This window comes from Euprymna scolopes, chromosome 4 (genome assembly GCF_053919585.1).
Source record: "Euprymna scolopes isolate OS-2025 chromosome 4, ASM5391958v1, whole genome shotgun sequence".
NCBI lineage: Eukaryota > Metazoa > Mollusca > Cephalopoda > Sepiida > Sepiolidae > Euprymna > Euprymna scolopes.
In genome coordinates, this window is record NC_136485.1 from 106,544,908 (window position 1) to 106,564,352 (window position 19,445).

The 19,445-nt window shown below is 36.2% G+C and overlaps 1 protein-coding gene and 2 pseudogenes across 2 annotated transcripts in view; 2 read left to right on the forward strand and 1 right to left on the reverse strand.

The window, feature by feature from the left end:
* The window catches only part of LOC145269242 (ras-like protein family member 12), a 357,352-nt gene that overhangs the window by 301,595 nt on the left and 36,312 nt on the right, over nt 1-19,445 (reverse strand). The gene's annotated exons all lie outside the window — the stretch shown is intronic.
* LOC145274838 (U2 spliceosomal RNA) lies at nt 7,867-8,044 on the forward strand (annotated as a pseudogene).
* LOC145274158 (U2 spliceosomal RNA) lies at nt 8,268-8,432 on the forward strand (annotated as a pseudogene).

Sequence of the window (19,445 nt, forward strand, 5' to 3'; positions counted from 1 at the left end):
TATTATGCAATCTGTAATCCTAAGGATATTCTTTATCTCTACAAATCTACAATCAGATCATGTATGGAGTACTGTTATGATAGACTGGTGAATTTGTGCCCCATTTGAAGATTCTTGATAAATTGCAGAAACGTATCTATAATTTGATTGACATGACACTTTCTTTCACTGCAATGTCTTCGCCCTCTCTCTCTCTCTCTCTCTCTCTCTCACTCACACACACACACACAGACGTGATATTGCTTGCCTCAGTCTTTTCTACGTTATGGCCTGTGTTCTTCAGAATTGTCTGATCTATTTTCTTTACTTATACCCAAGTAGGTCTTAAGTCATTTCCTCTGACATGGTTGGTTTGTTAGCCACATCGTCCTAAATGTTCTGACAAAGACAAAATTTTGACTGGGCTATGAGAGTTTCGAATCCTGTGCCCAGGAGAGCTATTATTTCCCACGCAGATGATTCCCAATAACAAGTACGATGCACATGTGTCTATGGGTAAGAATTTAATAATGTTTATGTTTGACCCGTTGAGTTACCTATTTTAGCTTGAGTTCAAATCAGAAGAAAAGTGAGTTTGGCAAAACCTGTTGAATATATTTTTTTAAAATAAATATTCAAAATCCGAATAAAGAATTCTAAATATAAGGTTTTGTAGTATAATAACTTGTTTTTAATTTTCGTAAAGGGACATAAAAGTGGTACAAAACTGATTTGGTAAGGGAATTTGCTCTAACCCAGGGCGAGTATTCTAGCATAAATTAGTAATGCAAAAAATAAACAAAAATAATGAAATAAAAGGACAAATCCATAAATATTAAATATAAATTATCTTATAAGTTTTAACCCGTATTGATACAGCATTTCACATTTAAAACGAAACAAAAATCTATTATTATTAATTACTTACATGTTAGTATTATTATTATTATTATTATTATTATTATTATTATTATTATTATAATAATAATAATAATAATAATAATAATAATAATAGTAGTAATAGTAATAGTAGTAGTAATAATAATAATAATAATAATAATAATAATATGATTAGGAATATTCTTATGCTGCAATCATAATAAATTACCATATAAATAAATACAAATTTTTGATCTTAAATTTTCAAATCAAAATGAAAAATAAATTTATTAATAACTTGCTGATCCTATCAAGCGTTGGACTGGAATCTTTTATAAGAAAAATACATAGTTTTATTTATTCACATATTTTGTAGTATGCACATTTTTAATTAAAGAAAACTATTCGTAAATGAAATCCATTTTTTTTTATATAGTAAAACAGGTTTCTCCGATTAAAAAAAAAAGTATAGTTCACCATGACCGGAAATCAAAGTTTTAAAATTGCTAAAAAATTTGTTCTTTTTTGTCGGTGCTCATTTTGAGGTACTTGAAATCTACGTAATTCGATAATTCTATATGAAAAAAAGTGATTTAAATTACTTGATTTAAGAAAGTAAGCATGACTTATAGCTAATAAGTATGACAATAATAAGCATGACAATAATAAGCATGGCAAAATAAACACGCCTTTAAAAATATTAAAATAAGATAAAATGTGCTTTGTGTGACATAAATCGGATTTGTCTTTTTTTACACGTGCATATGGGAATGAAAAAGATATTAAAAAACATACACTTGAAATTTTTGATTTATGTTTTATAAACAAATCATAATTGTCCGCTTTTTTATCGGTCACACCTACATACCTACATATACACACATAGATATATATATAAATGAACCCGTACTAAATATCCGTTAAATGTATATCAATTTCTAAGTGTGGGTAATGTGAAAATTTGGCAGCCCAGTTAAGGCAACATATCTGATGTCGCTAAAATGTCATATCTTCTCAAAAGTAAACAAAATATACAACTGTGTTTTAAAGTTGTCTTGGTTTTACAATAACAATGAGGGCAAAATGTTTAGATTGAATATCGACCAGCGCCAGCCTCTGTGAGGAACATGAAATCCGAATGATGGTCATTATAATCCTCAGTGTACGTTGATTCAAAATTAAAATTTTATTGGAGCTAACACGAATGGCAACTAGAGCTCTTAATTTAACATTATTTAAATTTTAGGTAAACATGGAATATATAAACAGATATAAAGAATACAATACAGGAGAAATCTCTATATACAAAAATAGAGTTAAAAATGCCCGGCACCTTTGAATTTTGAATGAAAAAAATTTGTGAAAATTAAATGAATATTGGATGCATTATAATTTTTCAAACTAACTGTGGAATTTTTTACGCACGAAAATAAAAAAAATATATTCTTGAAATAAGTTGAAACAATTCTATGTCAATAAAGTATTTTTGAAGGCAATATGGAAGATTTCTCTAAATAAGTAAGGTTTAAATTAAATATATATATATATATATATATATATATATATATATATATATATATATATATATATATCCCATCGGTTTTCAACATATGAAGTTCATAAAACTACGTTGTCTGAAATCACACATACGATTTGTTTATTGTGGTGAAGATTTTGTGTAGAACCATTCACACTTTTTACAACAACTGCTAATCCCGTCCGGTGCAAATTATTGCTATAGACAAAGAAAAGAGTACACATCAGGTTTTACATAAGATGTTTTCCTTTTCACTGATGCATGACTTTTCAAAGACTCGGTGTGCATCTCTCTGGTTTTTAAACGTGGCCCAAGATACTAACCTGGAAATTTCTACATATATATATATACTAGCATTTCAACCCGGCGGCATGTTGAACAGAAAACAAGAAAAAAAAAAGAGGTCAATTTTTTTTTAAACTTTGACCCCTATTATGACCCCTTAACATTTATTGTTTTGGGCTCAAATCCAGTTATTAAGTTAGATACATGTCCAAGGAATTTATATCTAAAAGTTCAAGTGTGTAGACCCAAAATTGGCGGAGGAGTTTGGTAGGGTTCTGAAAAGTCAAATCGTTGAACTTTGACCGCTTAACAAACAAATTTCTGGCCGAAAACGGATTACAAATATTTTCCCGAATCTCAGTACCCTGTATATCAAATTTCGAGCCTGTAGACTTAAAATTGACCAAGTTATTTCGTAGGGAAATGTACACAGACACACAAACACACACAGACACGTTCACTTTTATAGATAGATAGATAGAAAGAGAAATAGATAGATAGATTAAACAAAAATATATACATATACATAAATATATATGAAAACAATTTTATGTTTACTGTAAGCTTTTTAAGCAAATATTATGCAAGTATAAATCATGTAGAATATCTGCATGAATATAATTACACGTAATAGTTAACTTAAGATGATCATCCTATAAGAAAACCGAAAAAAACTAATAGGGAATTAATTAAAATGAATGTTTAAAAGAATATGCAAACTAGCTAGATTTTTTCCTAGTGAATGCAACCCCACAACCCATATATAAGAAAATTGTATTTTCTTTTTAAATAAATAGAAAAGAGGGGGTTTAATATGAATATCAATACACACAAAAGAAGAACGAATTTATAGGAGTATAGATAGAAGATACATAGATATGCATATAAAGTTATTAACAGTACATAAGGCCCGAGAAAAGCAGGGCTTAACTTCTGGTATATATATAAGCATGAAAATGCCTGTCTATGTACATTTCCCTACTAAATAACTACAGATTTGGGACAATGTTTTAAATCGGTTTTCGGCCAGAAATTTGGCCGATAAGAGGTCAAACTTCAACGATTTGATCTTTAAGAACTCTACCAAATTCCTCCGCCAATTTTTGGTATAAACAATTGAAATTTCAGAGGTAGATTCCTTGGACATGAATCTAACTTAATAATTTGATTTGAGCCCCAAATAATAAATGTTTAGGGGTCATAATAGGGGTCAAATTTTAAAAAATTGACCGCTGCGGTCTCTACCAAATTACTTAGATATATTTTTGAAGACATGGTTTTCTTACTTGGATGATATACTGAAGAATGTGACGCACGAGAGTTATGTAATAAGGACTAAACATTTTGGGATAACATGGAAAACTAATGGATCTTTAAGTAGAAATTAGAAACGTGGTGGTTACATCCATTATATATTTGGATTAAAGCATTTGCATCTCATTATTGTAAACAAGTGAAACAGAAGAATGTACGTTTTTAGTCACTCTGTCAGTCGGTCGGTCTTTTGTGCTTGGCCTTTTTGGTTAAGATCAAAGGTCTGTTGTTAATAGATGCTGTTCTTAGCTTTTAAAGCTTTTCTCGGCCTTTTGGCCAAGATGAAAGTGTAGTATCTGTTCCGGCAGATACTGCACTTAAGATAATTTGTACCAGTCAATGGAGGGGAAACCCTCTATACTGGGACAATTATTATTTTTGGTAACCAGAGTGACCCCTTTTAGGGGAGCTGGTTTTTACCTCACATTAAAAACGGCCTTGTGCCTAATTTGCTCAGTGGGGGAGCAAATAAACACCATCTGTTCCGGCAGATGCTGCACTTAAGATAATTTGTACCAGTCAATGGAGGGGAAACCCTCTATACTGGGACAATTATTATTTTTGGTAACCAGAGTGCCCCCTTTTTGCCTACTTTTAGGGGAGCTGGTTTTTACCTCACATTAAAAACGGCCTTGTGCCTAATTTGCTCAGTGGGGGAGCAAATAAATACCATCTGTTCCGGCAGATACTGCAAGCTATGACTAGAAAAGACCAGATGTGGGGGCAACCCCACATGCCTGATCATTAACCAGCTCCCATTTCCCACCTCTCGGGAGCTGGTCCCCTTTTTCCCTTCCCCCTCCCTTCACTCCTCACATTAAAAATTGGCCTTGTGCCTAATTTGCTCGGTGGGGGAGCAAATAAATACCATCTGTTCCGGCAGATGCTGCACTTAAGATAATTTGTACCAGTCAATGGAGGGGAAACCCTCTATACTGGGACAATTATTATTTTTGGTAACCAGAGTGCCCCCTTTTTGCCTACTTTTAGGGGAGCTGGTTTTTACCTCACATTAAAAACGGCCTTGTGCCTAATTTGCTCAGTGGGGGAGCAAATAAATACCATCTGTTCCGGCAGATGCTGCAAGCTATGACTAGCTATGACTAGCAAAGACCAGATGTGGGGGCAACCCCACATGTCTGACCTTTAACCAGCTCCCATTTCCCACCTCTCGGGAGCTGGTCCCCTTTTTCCCTTCCCCCTCCCTTCACTCCTCAAATTAAAAATTGGCCTTGTGCCTAATTTGCTGGGTGGGGGAGCAAATAAATACCATCTGTTCCGGCAGATACTGCACTTAAGATAATTTGTACCAGTCAATGGAGGGGAAACCCTCTATACTGGGACAATTATTATTTTTGGTAACCAGAGTGCCCCCTTTTTGCCTACTTTTAGGGGAGCTGGTTTTTACCTCACATTAAAAACGGCCTTGTGCCTAATTTGCTCAGTGGGGGAGCAAATAAATACCATCTGTTCTTCAGATGCTGCACTTAAGATAATTTGTACCAGTCAATGGAGGGGAAACCCTCTATACTGGGACAATTATAATTTTTGGTAACCAGAGTGCCCCCTTTTTGACTACTTTTAGGGGAGCTGGTTTTTACCTCACATTAAAAACGGCCCTGTGCCTAATTTTCTCAGTGGGGGAGCAAATAAATACCATCTGTTCTTCAGATGCTGCACTTAAGATAATTTGTACCAGTCAATGGAGGGGAAACCCTCTATACTGGGACAATTATTATTTTTGGTAACCAGAGTGCCCCCTTTTTGCCTACTTTTAGGGGAGCTGGTTTTTACCTCACATTAAAAACGGCCTTGTGCCTAATTTGCTCAGTGGGGGAGCAAATAAATACCATCTGTTCTGGCAGATGCTGCAAGCTATGACTAGCTATGACTAGCAAAGACCAGATGTGGGGGCAACCCCACATGCCTGGCCTTTAACCAGCTCCCATTTCCCACCTCTCGGGAGCTGGTCCCCTTTTTCCCTTCCTCCTCCCTTCACTCCTCACATTAAAAATCGGCCTTGTGCCTTATTTTCTCGGTGGGGGAGCAAATAAATACCATCTGTTCTGGCAGATACTGCAAGCTATGACTAGCTATTACTAGCAAAGACCAGATGTGGGGGCAACCCCACATGCCTGACCTTTAACCAGCTCCCATTTCCCACCTCTCGGGAGCTGGTCCCCTTTTTCCCTTCCTCCTCCCTTCACTCCTCACATTAAAAATCGGCCTTGTGCCTAATTTGCTTGGTGGGGGAGCAAATAAATACCATCTGTTCCGGCAGATACTGCAAGCAAAGACCATATGTGGGGGCAACTCCACATATAAGACCTTGGTCAATGTAGGGGCAACCCTTCATACCAATTGTCACTATCCAGCTCCCCTACTCCCCGGGGAGTTGGTCCCCATTTCCCCTTCACTCCTCACTTTAAAAATCGTCCTTGTGCCTAATTTGCTCGGTGGGGGAGCAAATAAATACCATCTGTTCCGGCAGATGCTGCATGCTATGACTAGCTATGACTAGCAAAGACCAGATGTGGGGGCAACCCCACATGCCTGACCATTAACCAGTTCCCATTTCCCACCTCTCGGGAGCTGGTCCCCTTTTTCCCTTCCCCCTCCCTTCACTCCTCACATTAAAAATCGGCGTTGTGCCTAATTTGCTCGGTGGGGGAGCAAATAAATACCATCTGTTCCGGCAGATGCTGCAAGCAAAGACCAGATGTGGGGGAAACCCCACATACTTGACCTTTAACCAGCTCCCATTTCCCACCTCTCGTGAGCTGGTCCCCTTTTTCCCTTCCCCCTCCCTTCACTCCTCACATTAAAAATTGGCCTTGTGCCTAATTTGCTCGGTGGGGAAGCAAATAAATACCATCTGTTCCGGCAGATACTGCAAGCAAAGACCATATTTGGGGGAAACCCCACATAAAAGACCTTGGTCAATGTAGGGGCAACCCTTCATACCAACTATCACTATCCAGCTCCTCTACTCCCCGGGGAGTTGGTCTCTATTTCCCCTTCACTCCTCGCATTAAAAATCGTCCTTGTGCCTAATTTGCTCGGTGGGGAAGCAAATAAATACCACCCTATGTGAGGGCAGCCGCACGTATAAGACCTTGGTCAATGTAGGGGAAACCCTTCATACTAATTGTCACTATCCAGCTCGCCTACTCCCTGGTGAGCTGATCCCCATTTCCCCTTCACATCTCACATTAAAAATCGGCCTTGTGCCTAATTTTCTCGGTGGGGGAGCAAATAAATACCAACCCGTCATACCAATTGTCACTATCCAGCTCCCCTACTCCCCGGGGAGTTGGTCCCCATTTCCCCTTCACTCATTATATTAAAAATCGTCCTTGTGCCTAATTTGCTCGGTGGGGGGAGCAAATAAATACCCTTTTCTTGGCCTTTTGGCCAAGATCAAAGTGTAGTATCTATCCAGCAGATACTGCAGCAAAGACCATATTATGGGCAGCCTCACTTATAAGACGTTGGTGAATGTAGGGGCAACCCTTCATACCAATTGTCACTATCCAGCTCCCTACTCCCCGGGGAATTGGTTCGCATTTCCCCTTCACTCCTCACATTAAAAATCGGCCTTGTGCCTAATTTACTCGGTGGGGGAGCAACTAAATATCGCGCCTCCCCTACTCCCCGGGGAGTTGGTCCGCATTTCCCCTTCACTACGCCTCACATTAAAAATCGGCCTTGTGCCTAACTTGCTCGGTGGGGGAGAAAATAAATACCAACCCTTCATACCAATTGTAACTATCCAGCTCCCTACTCCCCGGGGAATTGGTCCCCATTTCCCCTTCACTCCTCACATAAAAATCGTCCTTGTGCCTAATTTCTCGGTTGGAGAGCAAATAAATACCCTTTTCTTGGCCTTTTGGCCAAGATCAAAGTGTAGTATCTGTCCTGAAGATACTGCAAGCAAAGACCATAGGGAAACTTTTGTTTAGTTCTAGAGTTACAAGGATGACCAACGACCCCCATCTGCCCCCCCTTTTTTTGTTCATGTTCATTTTTTGCCTGAATAAAAGATTCAATATCTCAAAGTGTAGTATCTGCCGGAACAGATACTGCAAGCAAAGACCATATGTGGGAGCAACCCCACATATAAGACCTTGGTCAGTGTAGGGGAAACCCTTCATACCAATTGTCACTATCCAGCTCCCCTACTCCCTGGGGAGTTGGTCCCCATTTCCCCTTCACTCCTCACATTAAAAATCGGCTTTATGCCTAATTTGCTCGGTGGGGGAGTAAATAAATACCATTTTCTTGGCCTTTTGGCCGAGATCAAAGTGTAGTATCTGTTCCGGCAGATACTGCAAGCTATGACTAGCTATGACTAGCAAAGACCAGATGTGGGGGCAACCCCACATGCCTGACCTTTAACCAGCTCCCATTTCCCACCTCTTGGGAGCTGGTCCCCCTTTCCCTTCCCCCTCCCTTCACTCCTCACATTAAAAATCGGCCTTGTGCCTAATTTGCTCGGTGGGGGAGCAAATAAATACCATCTGTTCCGGCAGATACTACACTTAAGATAATTTGTACCAGTCAATGGAGGGGAAACCCTCTATACTGGGACAATTATTATTTTTGGTAACCAGAGTGACCCCTTTTAGGGGAGCTGGTTTTTACCTAACATTAAAAACGGCCTTGTGCCTAATTTGCTCAGTGGGGGAGCAAATAAATACCATCTGTTCCGGCAGATGCTGCACTTAAGATAATTTGTACCAGTCAATGCAGGGGAAACCCTCTATACTGGGACAATTATAATTTTTGGTAACCAGAGTGCCCCCTTTTTGGGGAGCTGGTTTTTACCTCACATTAAAAACGGCCTTGTGCCTAATTTGCTCAGTGGGGGAGCAAATAAATACCATCTGTTCCGGCAGATGCTGCACTTAAGATAATTTGTACCAGTCAATGGAGGGGAAACCCTCTATACTGGGACAATTATTATTTTTGGAAACCAGAGTGCCCCCTTTTTGCCTAATTTTAGGGAAGCTGGTTTTTACCTCACATTAAAAACGGCCTTGTGCCTAATTTGCTCAGTGGGGGAGCAAATAAATAACATCTGTACCGGCAGATACTGCAAGCTATGACTAGCTATGACTAGCAAAGCCCAGATGTGGGGGCAACCCCACATGCCTGACCTTTAACCAGCTCCCATTTCCCACCTCTCGGGAGCTGGTCCCCTTTTTCCCTTTACCCTCCCTTCACTCCTCACATTAAAAATTGGCCTTGTGCCTAATTTGCTCGGTGGGGGAGCAAATAAATACCATCTGTTCTTACTACATGCTGTACTTATGTTTGTAACTTTGTGATATAAAGTGGTAGATCAATTTTCTGTATTAATTTAATGTAAAATAATCACCCACTTTACAACCAGTCCGTCTTAAAGCCATTCAAGTCATTCTCCAGATCATTCAAGTTGTTTTTCAGTTATTTTTTAAGCATTCAAGTCATTCTTAAGGTCATTCAATTCATCCTGAAGTTCATTAAAGTCATTCTAAGTCATTAACTTTTTATTTATTTAAGTCATTTCAGCCCATTTTTCAGTCATTTTAGTTTATCTTTAAGAATTTCATGTCAATCCTACATTCACGCATTCATTCATTACACGGGAGCACGCGACTAATGGCTATCGGCCTTGTTTCTAATAAAACAATAAAAAAAATGACCCGTTGTGTCACCACTGAGATAACATAAGATCATTTGCATGAGGAACAATGAGTTTGAAAAAGCAGAAAAATTAAAAAGGAGTTTGATAAAATGGTTAAATTAAAATGAATTTGCAAGGTTCAATTATGCGGATAAATAAAAAAATGTGTTTGAAAAGGTGGTTATATTAAAAATGAGTTTGTAAATTCGGTTTAATTAAACATGAGTGTGTAAAACCGGTTTAATTAAAAATGCGTTTGAGAAAGTGATTAAATAAAAATGAGTCTGCAAAAGCGCTTAAATTAAAAATGTATTTGCAAAAGTAGTTAAATTAAAAATAAGTTTTCAAAGGCAGTTTAATTAAAAATGAATTTACACGAGCAGTAAAATGGAAAATAAATTTTCAAAGGCGGTTAAACTAAAAATAACTTTTCAAAAGCGGTTAAATAAACAATGAATTTATAAAAGTGGTTAAATTAAAAATGAGTTTGAAAAATCAGTTAAATGAAAAATGAATGTTCAAAAGCGGTTAAATTAAAAATGATTTTACAAAGGCGGTTAAATTAAAAATGAGTTCACAAAAGCGGTTAAATTAAAAATTAGTTTACAAACACTGTTTAATAAAAAATGAATTACAAAAAACGGTTAAATACAAAATGAGTTTGCAAAGGCGGTTAAATTAAAAATGGTTTTGCAAAAATAGTTAAATTTAAAATGAATTCGCAAAAGCAGTTAAATTTAATAATGAATTTTCAAAAGCTGTTAAATTAAACATGAGTTTGCAGAGGCGGTTAAATTTAAAAGTGAATTTGCAAAAGCTGTTTTATTAAAAATGAGTTTGCAAATGCGATTAAATTAAAAAAAAGTTTACAAAGGCGGTTAAATACAAAACAGGTTTGGAAAAGCGATTAAATGAAAAATGAATTTTGCAAAAGCGGTTTCCTTCAAAATGAATTAGCAAAGGTGGTTAAATGAAAAATGAATTTTCAAAAGCGGTTAAATGAAAATAAATTTGTAAAGCCGATGAAATGAAAAATGAATTCGCAAAAGCGGTTCAATTAAAACTGAGTTTTCAAAAGCAGTTAAATTGAAAATGAATTTGTAAAAGCGGTTAAATTAAAAAACAAGTTGCAAAAGCGGTTCAATTAAAAATGAGTTTGCAAACTTGGTTAAATTAAAAGTGGATTTGCGAAAGCGTTTAATTAAAAATGAATTCGCAAATGCGGTTCAATTAAAAATGAGTTTTCAAAAGTAGTTAAATTAAAAATGAATTTATAAAAGCGGTTAAATTAAAAGAAAAGAAAAACAAAATAAAACAATACTTATTTCTTTTCCCAATTAGTTTTTGTTCTGTTCCTATTATACAAAATAATTTAATAACGAAATTAAAGTCACAATAATTAATTTTCATTCATCCATTAATAAATCAATTACTTTCTGTGCTCTCGATTAGATTAACTAGAATGCATGTAGTTCTACGCTTAACTGCAGATACTTTGAGAATGAGTGGTTTATGCCAAATGGATGGTTGAATATGATATAATTCATGCTTACTTTTTATTAAATACTAATCTTTATTAATCACTTTGTATCGAACGGATATCATAATACTTAGTTCGCTGCGCTGTGTATTTACAAGACAATCGTCTATACAAAATTTTAGCCAGATTGCCTCAGTAATTTCCGAGAAAAATGGAACGGACGAGAAGATAAACAGAAAGATAGATGGACTAAAAGCAATAAAATATAGATAGAAATACCAAGTATTACAGCTAATTAAACCGAAGCTACAGAGAGAGAGAGAGAGAGAGAGAGAGAGAGAGAGAGAGAGAGAGAGAGAGAGAGAGAGAACGAAAGAGGGGGGAGAGGGAAGAAAAAAGTATTTGATCTATTTTGTTTTCCTTTTCTTTTTATTTAACCGCCTTTACAAACTCATTTTTCCTGGTGCACACGAACTTGCCTTGACTCAGTGGGGTACACAACTGGTCACTTTTTTAGTTTTATTAGAAATAAAACGTACATTCTTATTTTACTTGTCAACAATAATGAGATGCAAATGCTTTAATCCAAATATATAATGGATGTAATCATCACGTTTCTAATTTCTACTTAAAGATCCATTAGTTTTCTATGTTATCCCAAAACATTCCTCAAGTTGTCTAAACTTTGTAAGCATTTTCTAAACGAGTTAAGAAAATAAATAAACACACCAATGTAATATGTTTTTCGTGAAATCCTTTTACGTAAGAGGAATTTATGACTGAACTCGAAATAGATTTTTGAGTGCGTCCACCTATTTCAAAAGGGGGTCTGTCTGTCAAGTAAAGAATCGATCCGAAACGCTGTTTGAAATGATTTGAAATTTTCGTCATGATTTTAAGTATTTATTTTTATTTCCGATTTTGTTGCCTAGGAGGCTTGTAAAAATAAAGATTCAAAATGGCGCTGTATTTTATTTAACGTGAAGTTTCACGTGGTTACACCATCTTTAATCCGTTTTTACAAACCTTTTAGGAAACGATAGAAAATCTTAAAAGTAAACACGTACAAAATGTGTCAAAACTGAAAACTAATGCAAGTCGAGTTTCTTGCTTTTAGTTATAATTGCAATGACGCAGTATAATTGACAACAAAAAATAAATAATTACAATAGTAAAATGCGAGCAGGAAAACTGGAAAAAAGGAAAAGATATTCCAATAAAAAATATAATAAATTTATAACGTAAATATTGCAGCATTAAGAATTGATTATATAATGTTAAAATTGAATTTTTAAAAATATTCGTAATGCTGCAATATTTTAAGTTATAAATTTATTATATTTTTTACTCGAATATCTTGTCCTTTTCTTTTTCAGTTTTAAAAACTAGTTCTTTACTTTTTCATGTTTAAGCTTAACCATATTACTTTTCATGCTCGCATTTTTCTATTGTAATCCATGATTTTTCCAGGCTTCCAATAAATTCACTTGTTCATTTGTTTAATTTCAGTCTTATTTTTCCCGCAATAAACACATATACAATGTACGGTACTCGTCCGCTTTCAATAAAATCCTCCCAATTATCTCCCTTTCATGCTTTCATTCTCTCTGTTTTACTTGTTATTTCTCTTTTCGAGATAGCAGTGAATTAGTAGCAACAGTAGTCGCTGAAGCGACGTGATTGCTATGGAAACCAGTCACAAAAAGCGTCGTCCACCTCTTTACATATTTTTACGATTTTGAACACCAGAACATTCATCATAATTTTTGTTTTACGGAACGAAAATTGAAATTTTTTTTTCACAATATAGCTGAGAAGGCAATCTATAAACTGTAATAATTGTTTGAAATTTGGTCTAAAAATGAGTGAACGGTGAAGCTTTATAGCAGTTCTAAATGACTAAAACTGCCACTTAACCATATATTTAAACACGGTAGTGTTTGGATATATGGTGGAAAAATAACTTAACCATATATTTAAACACGGTTGTGTTTGAATGATAAAAACTAATTATTTTCCAGAATTTCTCAACCATTGCCTTTCCTGTGTGGGTATTTGATTTACTCTCATTTCAAAAGACTGAAAATTGATGTAAGTTGGTTTTCTTGTTTTATTTTTTTATTCATTTGTTTTTTTTCACACCCTTCTATGTTAGCAACTATAATGCAATATTGTTTATAATTATTTAATCTAACGAAATTTTAAATAAGCTACAGCAAAATACTACCTTCAGATATAAATCAGACCATTTAATACCATAATAATAATTGAGTATTTTTCAAATTCTGCTTTTGTGCGCCCGACAAATTATTTTCACTTTCAGAAAATTAAATTTGTGGGCAATTAAGAGCATAAAAATGGCGCGTTAAAACACCGTGTCTTCTGAAGAGTACATTACTGTTTCCAGCTGTGCGCACATCATCTTCGTTGCTTTGTGGTTTTCTCACGAAGCTATTTTTATATAAACGTCGATTTAAAATTAGCTTAATAAATTTGCTAGTCTGTCTTTGATACGAATTGCCCCTTTTTCCAAATATGTTGACTGAATCAGAGGTATCATGATGAAAACGGCATTCTTTGAGAGAGATCTTTTTATTTGCAGGAGAAGAAATGGGCGCTGTCATTTTCAGAATAAATTATTTACATCAATTTATTTTAATATTTTTACGTACACATAGCTTAGTATTATTCATTTTCGTACACACGCATACACATGTTACTTTGAAATAACCAATAGCAAAAATCAACGCACTTGAATTTAAAAACAAAACAATATATATATATGTGCGTGTGTGTGTGTGTGTGTGTTTGTGTGTTTGTGTGTGTGGTGTTAAAAACAGAAATCCAATATGGCGATTGTTAGCAATAGAAAAAATGCTACAGACGAAATGCCATACTTTCAGAATGGCTAATTGTAAGTCTAGACCGATTCATACCTTTCAAAAAATTCCAGCCAAAACCTAACAGCCAGCCGTGATTCTCTGCAGAATGTGCTGCTGCCATTGCGCACAGAAATAATTTTTTCCATTGCTTCCAACGTAATAGATGTACTGAAACTAAAGCCTATTTCAGGACTGTCAGCAACTACTATATAAAAAAAAAAACAATAAAGAATGTGAGAAAGTTGTATGCTCAGTCCGTCAAGTCTAAAGTGGAGCGGCTTGGTTTCGACCAGTTTTGGCAAATAGCGAACAAGGTCCTGAACAGAAGCGTGTGCTCAATTCTAACCATCATCAATGGATCTTAGGCAATCTCGTCAGCAACAGACAAAGCCAAACTCTTTGTCAAGAAGTTTGCAGCTAATTCTAACCTATGCGATTAAGGCCGCCAACCTCATCAGTATGCCCTGTTTTTAAAATTCAGGTGATCGGTTATCTGCTTCCCAGTACAGACCAATAGAGAAGTAGTCAACCACCTCAGCAAAAATAACCTTCTTAATGACATGCAATGTGGTTTCCGTTTTGCTAGATCTACGGCAGATGTGCTAATGGTTATATATCATAGGATTAACGAATCGACGGTTTCTTTTCTAGGGCAATTGCTCTTGACATATCAAATGCCTTGGATAGGGTATGGCACAAAGGTCTATTCCACAAAATCTCCAGCTACGGTATGTCTGGAAATGTCTTCTCAATTTTTAAATAATTTCTATCTGATAGGTTCATAAGAGTAGTGGTTGGTGGGCAGAAATCAGAAGCTCACAGTATAATGCTGGAGTCCCCTAGGGGTTCACCTTGAGCTCAACCCTCTTCCTGATCTACATCAATGATCTTCCAAATCACATCCTAAGATCATTCGTAGACATTTATGCTGATGACACTACCCTCTATGGCAACACATCAACGGCCGTAAATGACCAAGTTGTCGTTGATGCTCTCTCCTTTGATCTTGTGCACGTGGTACACTGCGGAAAGAGGTTGCTGGTTAATTTTAATGCATCTAAACCAAACTTCTATCTTTACATCATCAATGGTATAATCTCCGTCTGACATCAATTGAATGACTCTCATCTTGGGGAGGCTCTATGTTTTGACAAGCTTCTGGTTCTGACATTTACTCCTGATCTGAAATCGAACACGTACATCAAATCCGTTGCCAAGGTAGCTGAAAAAATGGTGAGATCCTTCTGCCGTTCCAGTAGATATCTAACTGCTGATGCAATTCTCTACCAATATAAGAGGCAGGTGCGTCCAAGGATGGAGTACTGTTGCCTCATCTGGGCAGAAGCTGCTACAAGCAGCTTATCCTGCCTTCACAGAGTTCAAAATAGACTTCGTAGCTTAGTAGGGTGCCCTTTTCTTTTCCTTGCAAACTCTTTCCCACAGAAGAGATGTTGCGGGCCTGTCTCTTTTTTATCGTTATTTTCATGTCAAGTGCTCGTCTGAGCTCCAATCTATGGTCCCCTCGCTAAACATTCACGAAAATACTTGTCTAGTTGAAACCACTACCAATAATTCTCCCCACTCTTTATCCGTACCTAAACCCAAACATAGATTCCATGAACTTAGAACTGCACGAATGTTGAACTCCGTTCCGTTTTCCTACTGTCCAGCTGACTACAATATGGTCGTCTTCAAGTCCAACGTAAACAAATTCTTGATGAACCGTCCCCTTAAGTAATCCAATTCACCAAATTTCCACTACTAACGATTACTACGATATTGTCCCATTGACTATTGTACACCCATTAACTCTTATCCTCGAGTGGCTTCTGAGACTTGATAAGTGGTTACTCCTATCTAAAAAAAAGTCAGAGTAAGGTATTCGTTTGACTTCAAAAGCTCTTTCAAACAAAATGGATAATATTCATGTAGAAAACAGTCGGCAATTAATAGGTAAGAAAAGAGATTAGTAAGACGTTAAAGTAAACAATAATCTATATCTATCTATACATCAATAAAAGTGAACGTGTCTGTGTGTCTGTGTGTCTGTCTGTGTGTCTGCGTACATTTCCCTACGCAATAACTCTGTGAATTTTTAGTTTACAGACTCGAAATTTGATATACAGGGTAGTGAGATTTAGGGAAATCGATGTGATCGGTTTTCGATCAGGAATTTAGCTGTTAAGGGGTTAAAGTTCAATGATTTGACCTTTGAGAACTCTACCAAACTCCTCCGACAATTTTGTGTCTAAACAATTGAAATTTTAGATATAGGTTCGTTGGATATGAATCTAACTTAATATCTTTATTTGAGCCCAAAACAATAAATGTTAAGGGGTCATAATAGGGGTCAAATTTTAAAAAAATGACCGTTTTTTTTTTGTTTTTTTTTTTGTTCAACATACACCTCCAAACACCCGGCAACGCCGGGCCGAAATGCTAGTACATCTATAAAAGTGAACGTGTCTGTGTGTCTGTCTGTGTATCTGTCTGTCTGTGTGTCTGTGTACATTTTTCTACGCAATAACTCTGTCAATGTTTAGTCTACAGACTCAAAATTTGATATACAGGGTACTGAGATTTGGGAAAATCTATGTGATAGGTTTTCGGCCAGAAATTTGGCTGTTAAGGGGTCAAAGTTCAACGATTTGACCTTTGAGAACTCTACCAAAATCCTCCGAAAATTTTGTGTCTAAACACTTGAAATTTTAGATATAGGTTCCTTGGACATGGATCTAACTTAATAACTTGATTTGAGCCAAAAATAATAAATTTTAAGGGGTCAAAGTTAAAAAAATGACCTTTTTTTTTGCTCAGCATACACCTCCAAACACCCGGGCAATGCCGGGCACACATGTTAGTATATCTATAAAAGTTAAAGTGTCTGTCTGTCTGTATGTATGTGTGTCTTTCTGCCTGCGTACATTTCCCTACACAATATCTCTGTTAATTTTCAGTCTACAGACTCAAAATTTGATATACAAGGTAGTGATATTTGAGAAAATCTTTGTAATCGGTTTTCGGACAGAAATTTGGTTATTAAGGGGTCAAAGTTCAACGATTTGACCTTTGAGAACTCTACCAAACTCCTCCACCAATTTTGGGTATAAACAATTGAAATTTCATATATACATTCCTTGGACATGAATCTAACTTCATATCTTAATTTGAGCCCAAAATAATAAATGTTAAGGGGTCATAATAGGGGTCAAACTTAAAAAAAATTGACCGCTGCGGTCTCTACCAAATTACACAGACAATTTCCGGTCTAATCATTTGAAATTTTACATAAAGGGTATTCAGAGATAGGGCAAGCTTTTTAATCGGTTTGGGTCGAAAATTATAGCTACCAATATATAAATGTATATATGTATGTGTGTTTGCATATCTGCCTAAAACCTTCAACAGAGACAACGGATTTTCGCTAGATCAGTATCATTTTTAAGCTCGATCTTTCAGAGGACAAATATCGAAAAATTGGCTAAAAACACTAGTTTATTCACTTTCAACTGGTCACTTTTCTACAGGGAGGACTCGCTTTTTTTGCAGATATTGTCGAAAGTCATCCCGTCTTCATATTAAGTGTGTTCTTTGTTTCTTTTTTTTACATGGTAAGGAAGAAGAAAAAAAAAAAGAAACAAAACAACACGCTGAAGATGAAGTCTACCTTCGAAATATATTTGTGATTAATTCAAACACGTAAAATATTTGTTTATTTTTCTAATATTACGTTGTGATTTGGTTTCAAGCGCATTTGATGCGTATTTTATTTTATTCAAATTAAAACAACGTTTCTATATTGAACTCTCATTCTTGACGTTATTCTCGCGTTACCTGTGCACAGTTCAAACAATTCAAAATACAACCGCCAGATACAACGCGCAGCTCTATACAGACTTTTTTCTCCAAATTTACAACATGGCAAGGAAGAAGAAAAAGAAGAAAAAAAAGAAACAAAGAACACACTGAAGATGAAGTCTACCTTCGAAATATATTTGGGATAAATTTCAAACATGTAAAATATTTGTTTATTTTGCTAATATTACGTTGTCATTTGGTTTCAAGCGCACTTGATGCGTATTTTATTTTATTCAAATTAAAACAACGTTTCTATATTGAACTCTCATTCTTGAGAAATTTTTCTGTTAAGGGGTCAAAGTTTAACGATCTGACCTTTGAGTATTCTACCAAACTCAACCGCCAATTTTTGGTCTAAACACTTGACATTTTAGATATAGGATACTTGGACATGGATTTAACTTTATAATTTGATTTTAGCCCAAAACAGTACATGTTAAGGGTCAAAATTGGGGCCAACGTTTAAAAAAATTTGATCTCTGCGGTGTCTAACAAATAACAGCCAATTTTTAGTCTAAACATTTGAAATTTTACATAAAAGGTATTCAGACATAGGGCAAGCTTTTTAATCTTTTTTTTTTTTTTTTTTGCTGAATATCTAACTTCCAAGGGGTTAAAGTTTAAAAGATTTGACCGTTGCGGTCTCTAGCAAACTAATCAGCCAATTTTGGATCTAAAAATTTTTAATTTTACATAGAGAGTATTCAGACATGCAGCAAGCCTTTTAATCAGCTTTTTTGGGGAAAATTTTGCAGGCAAAAGGTCAAAGTTTACAGAGTTGATATTTGCAGACTCTACCAAACTCATATCATCATTAAATATTAATAATGTAAAGTTCAAATGCAGGATGATTTTTGAATACAATGTAAAAAGAATGGAATTATACTTACAATATTGTACCTATTTACTACGCCTCCCCACGGGACAGAGTTAGACACCAGGGTCGTTCTTTAACGTGGAGAAAAGGTACAAAAATAAAAATTGTCTCAGTCATGAAGGATTTCTCCTCCACCGAAAGAGAACAAGAAATAGAAGTGCAGCATCTGAAGAACAGATGGTATTTATTTGCTCCCCCACCGAGCAAATTAGGCACAAGGCCGATTTTTAATGTGAGGAGTGAAGGGAGGGGAAAGGGAAAAAAGGGGACCAGCTCCCGAGAGGTGGGAAATGGGAGCTGGTTAAAGGTCAGGCATGTGGGGTTGCCCCCACATCTGGTCTTTGCTAGTCATAGCTGGTCATAGCTTGCAGTATCTGCCGGAACAGATGGTATTTATTTGCTCCCCCACCGAGCAAATTAGGCACAAGGCCGATTTTTAAAGTGAGGAGTGAAGGGGAAATGGGGACCAACTCCCCGGGGAGTAGGGGAGCTGGATAGTGACAATTGGTATGAAGGGTTGCCCCTACATTGACCAAGGTCTTATATGTGGAGTTGCCCCCACATATGGTCTTTGCCTGCAGTATCTGCCGGAACAGATGGTATTTATTTGCTCCCCCACCGAGCAAATTAGGCACAAGGCCGATTTTTAATGTGAGGAGTGAAGGGAGGGGGAAGGGAAAAAGGGG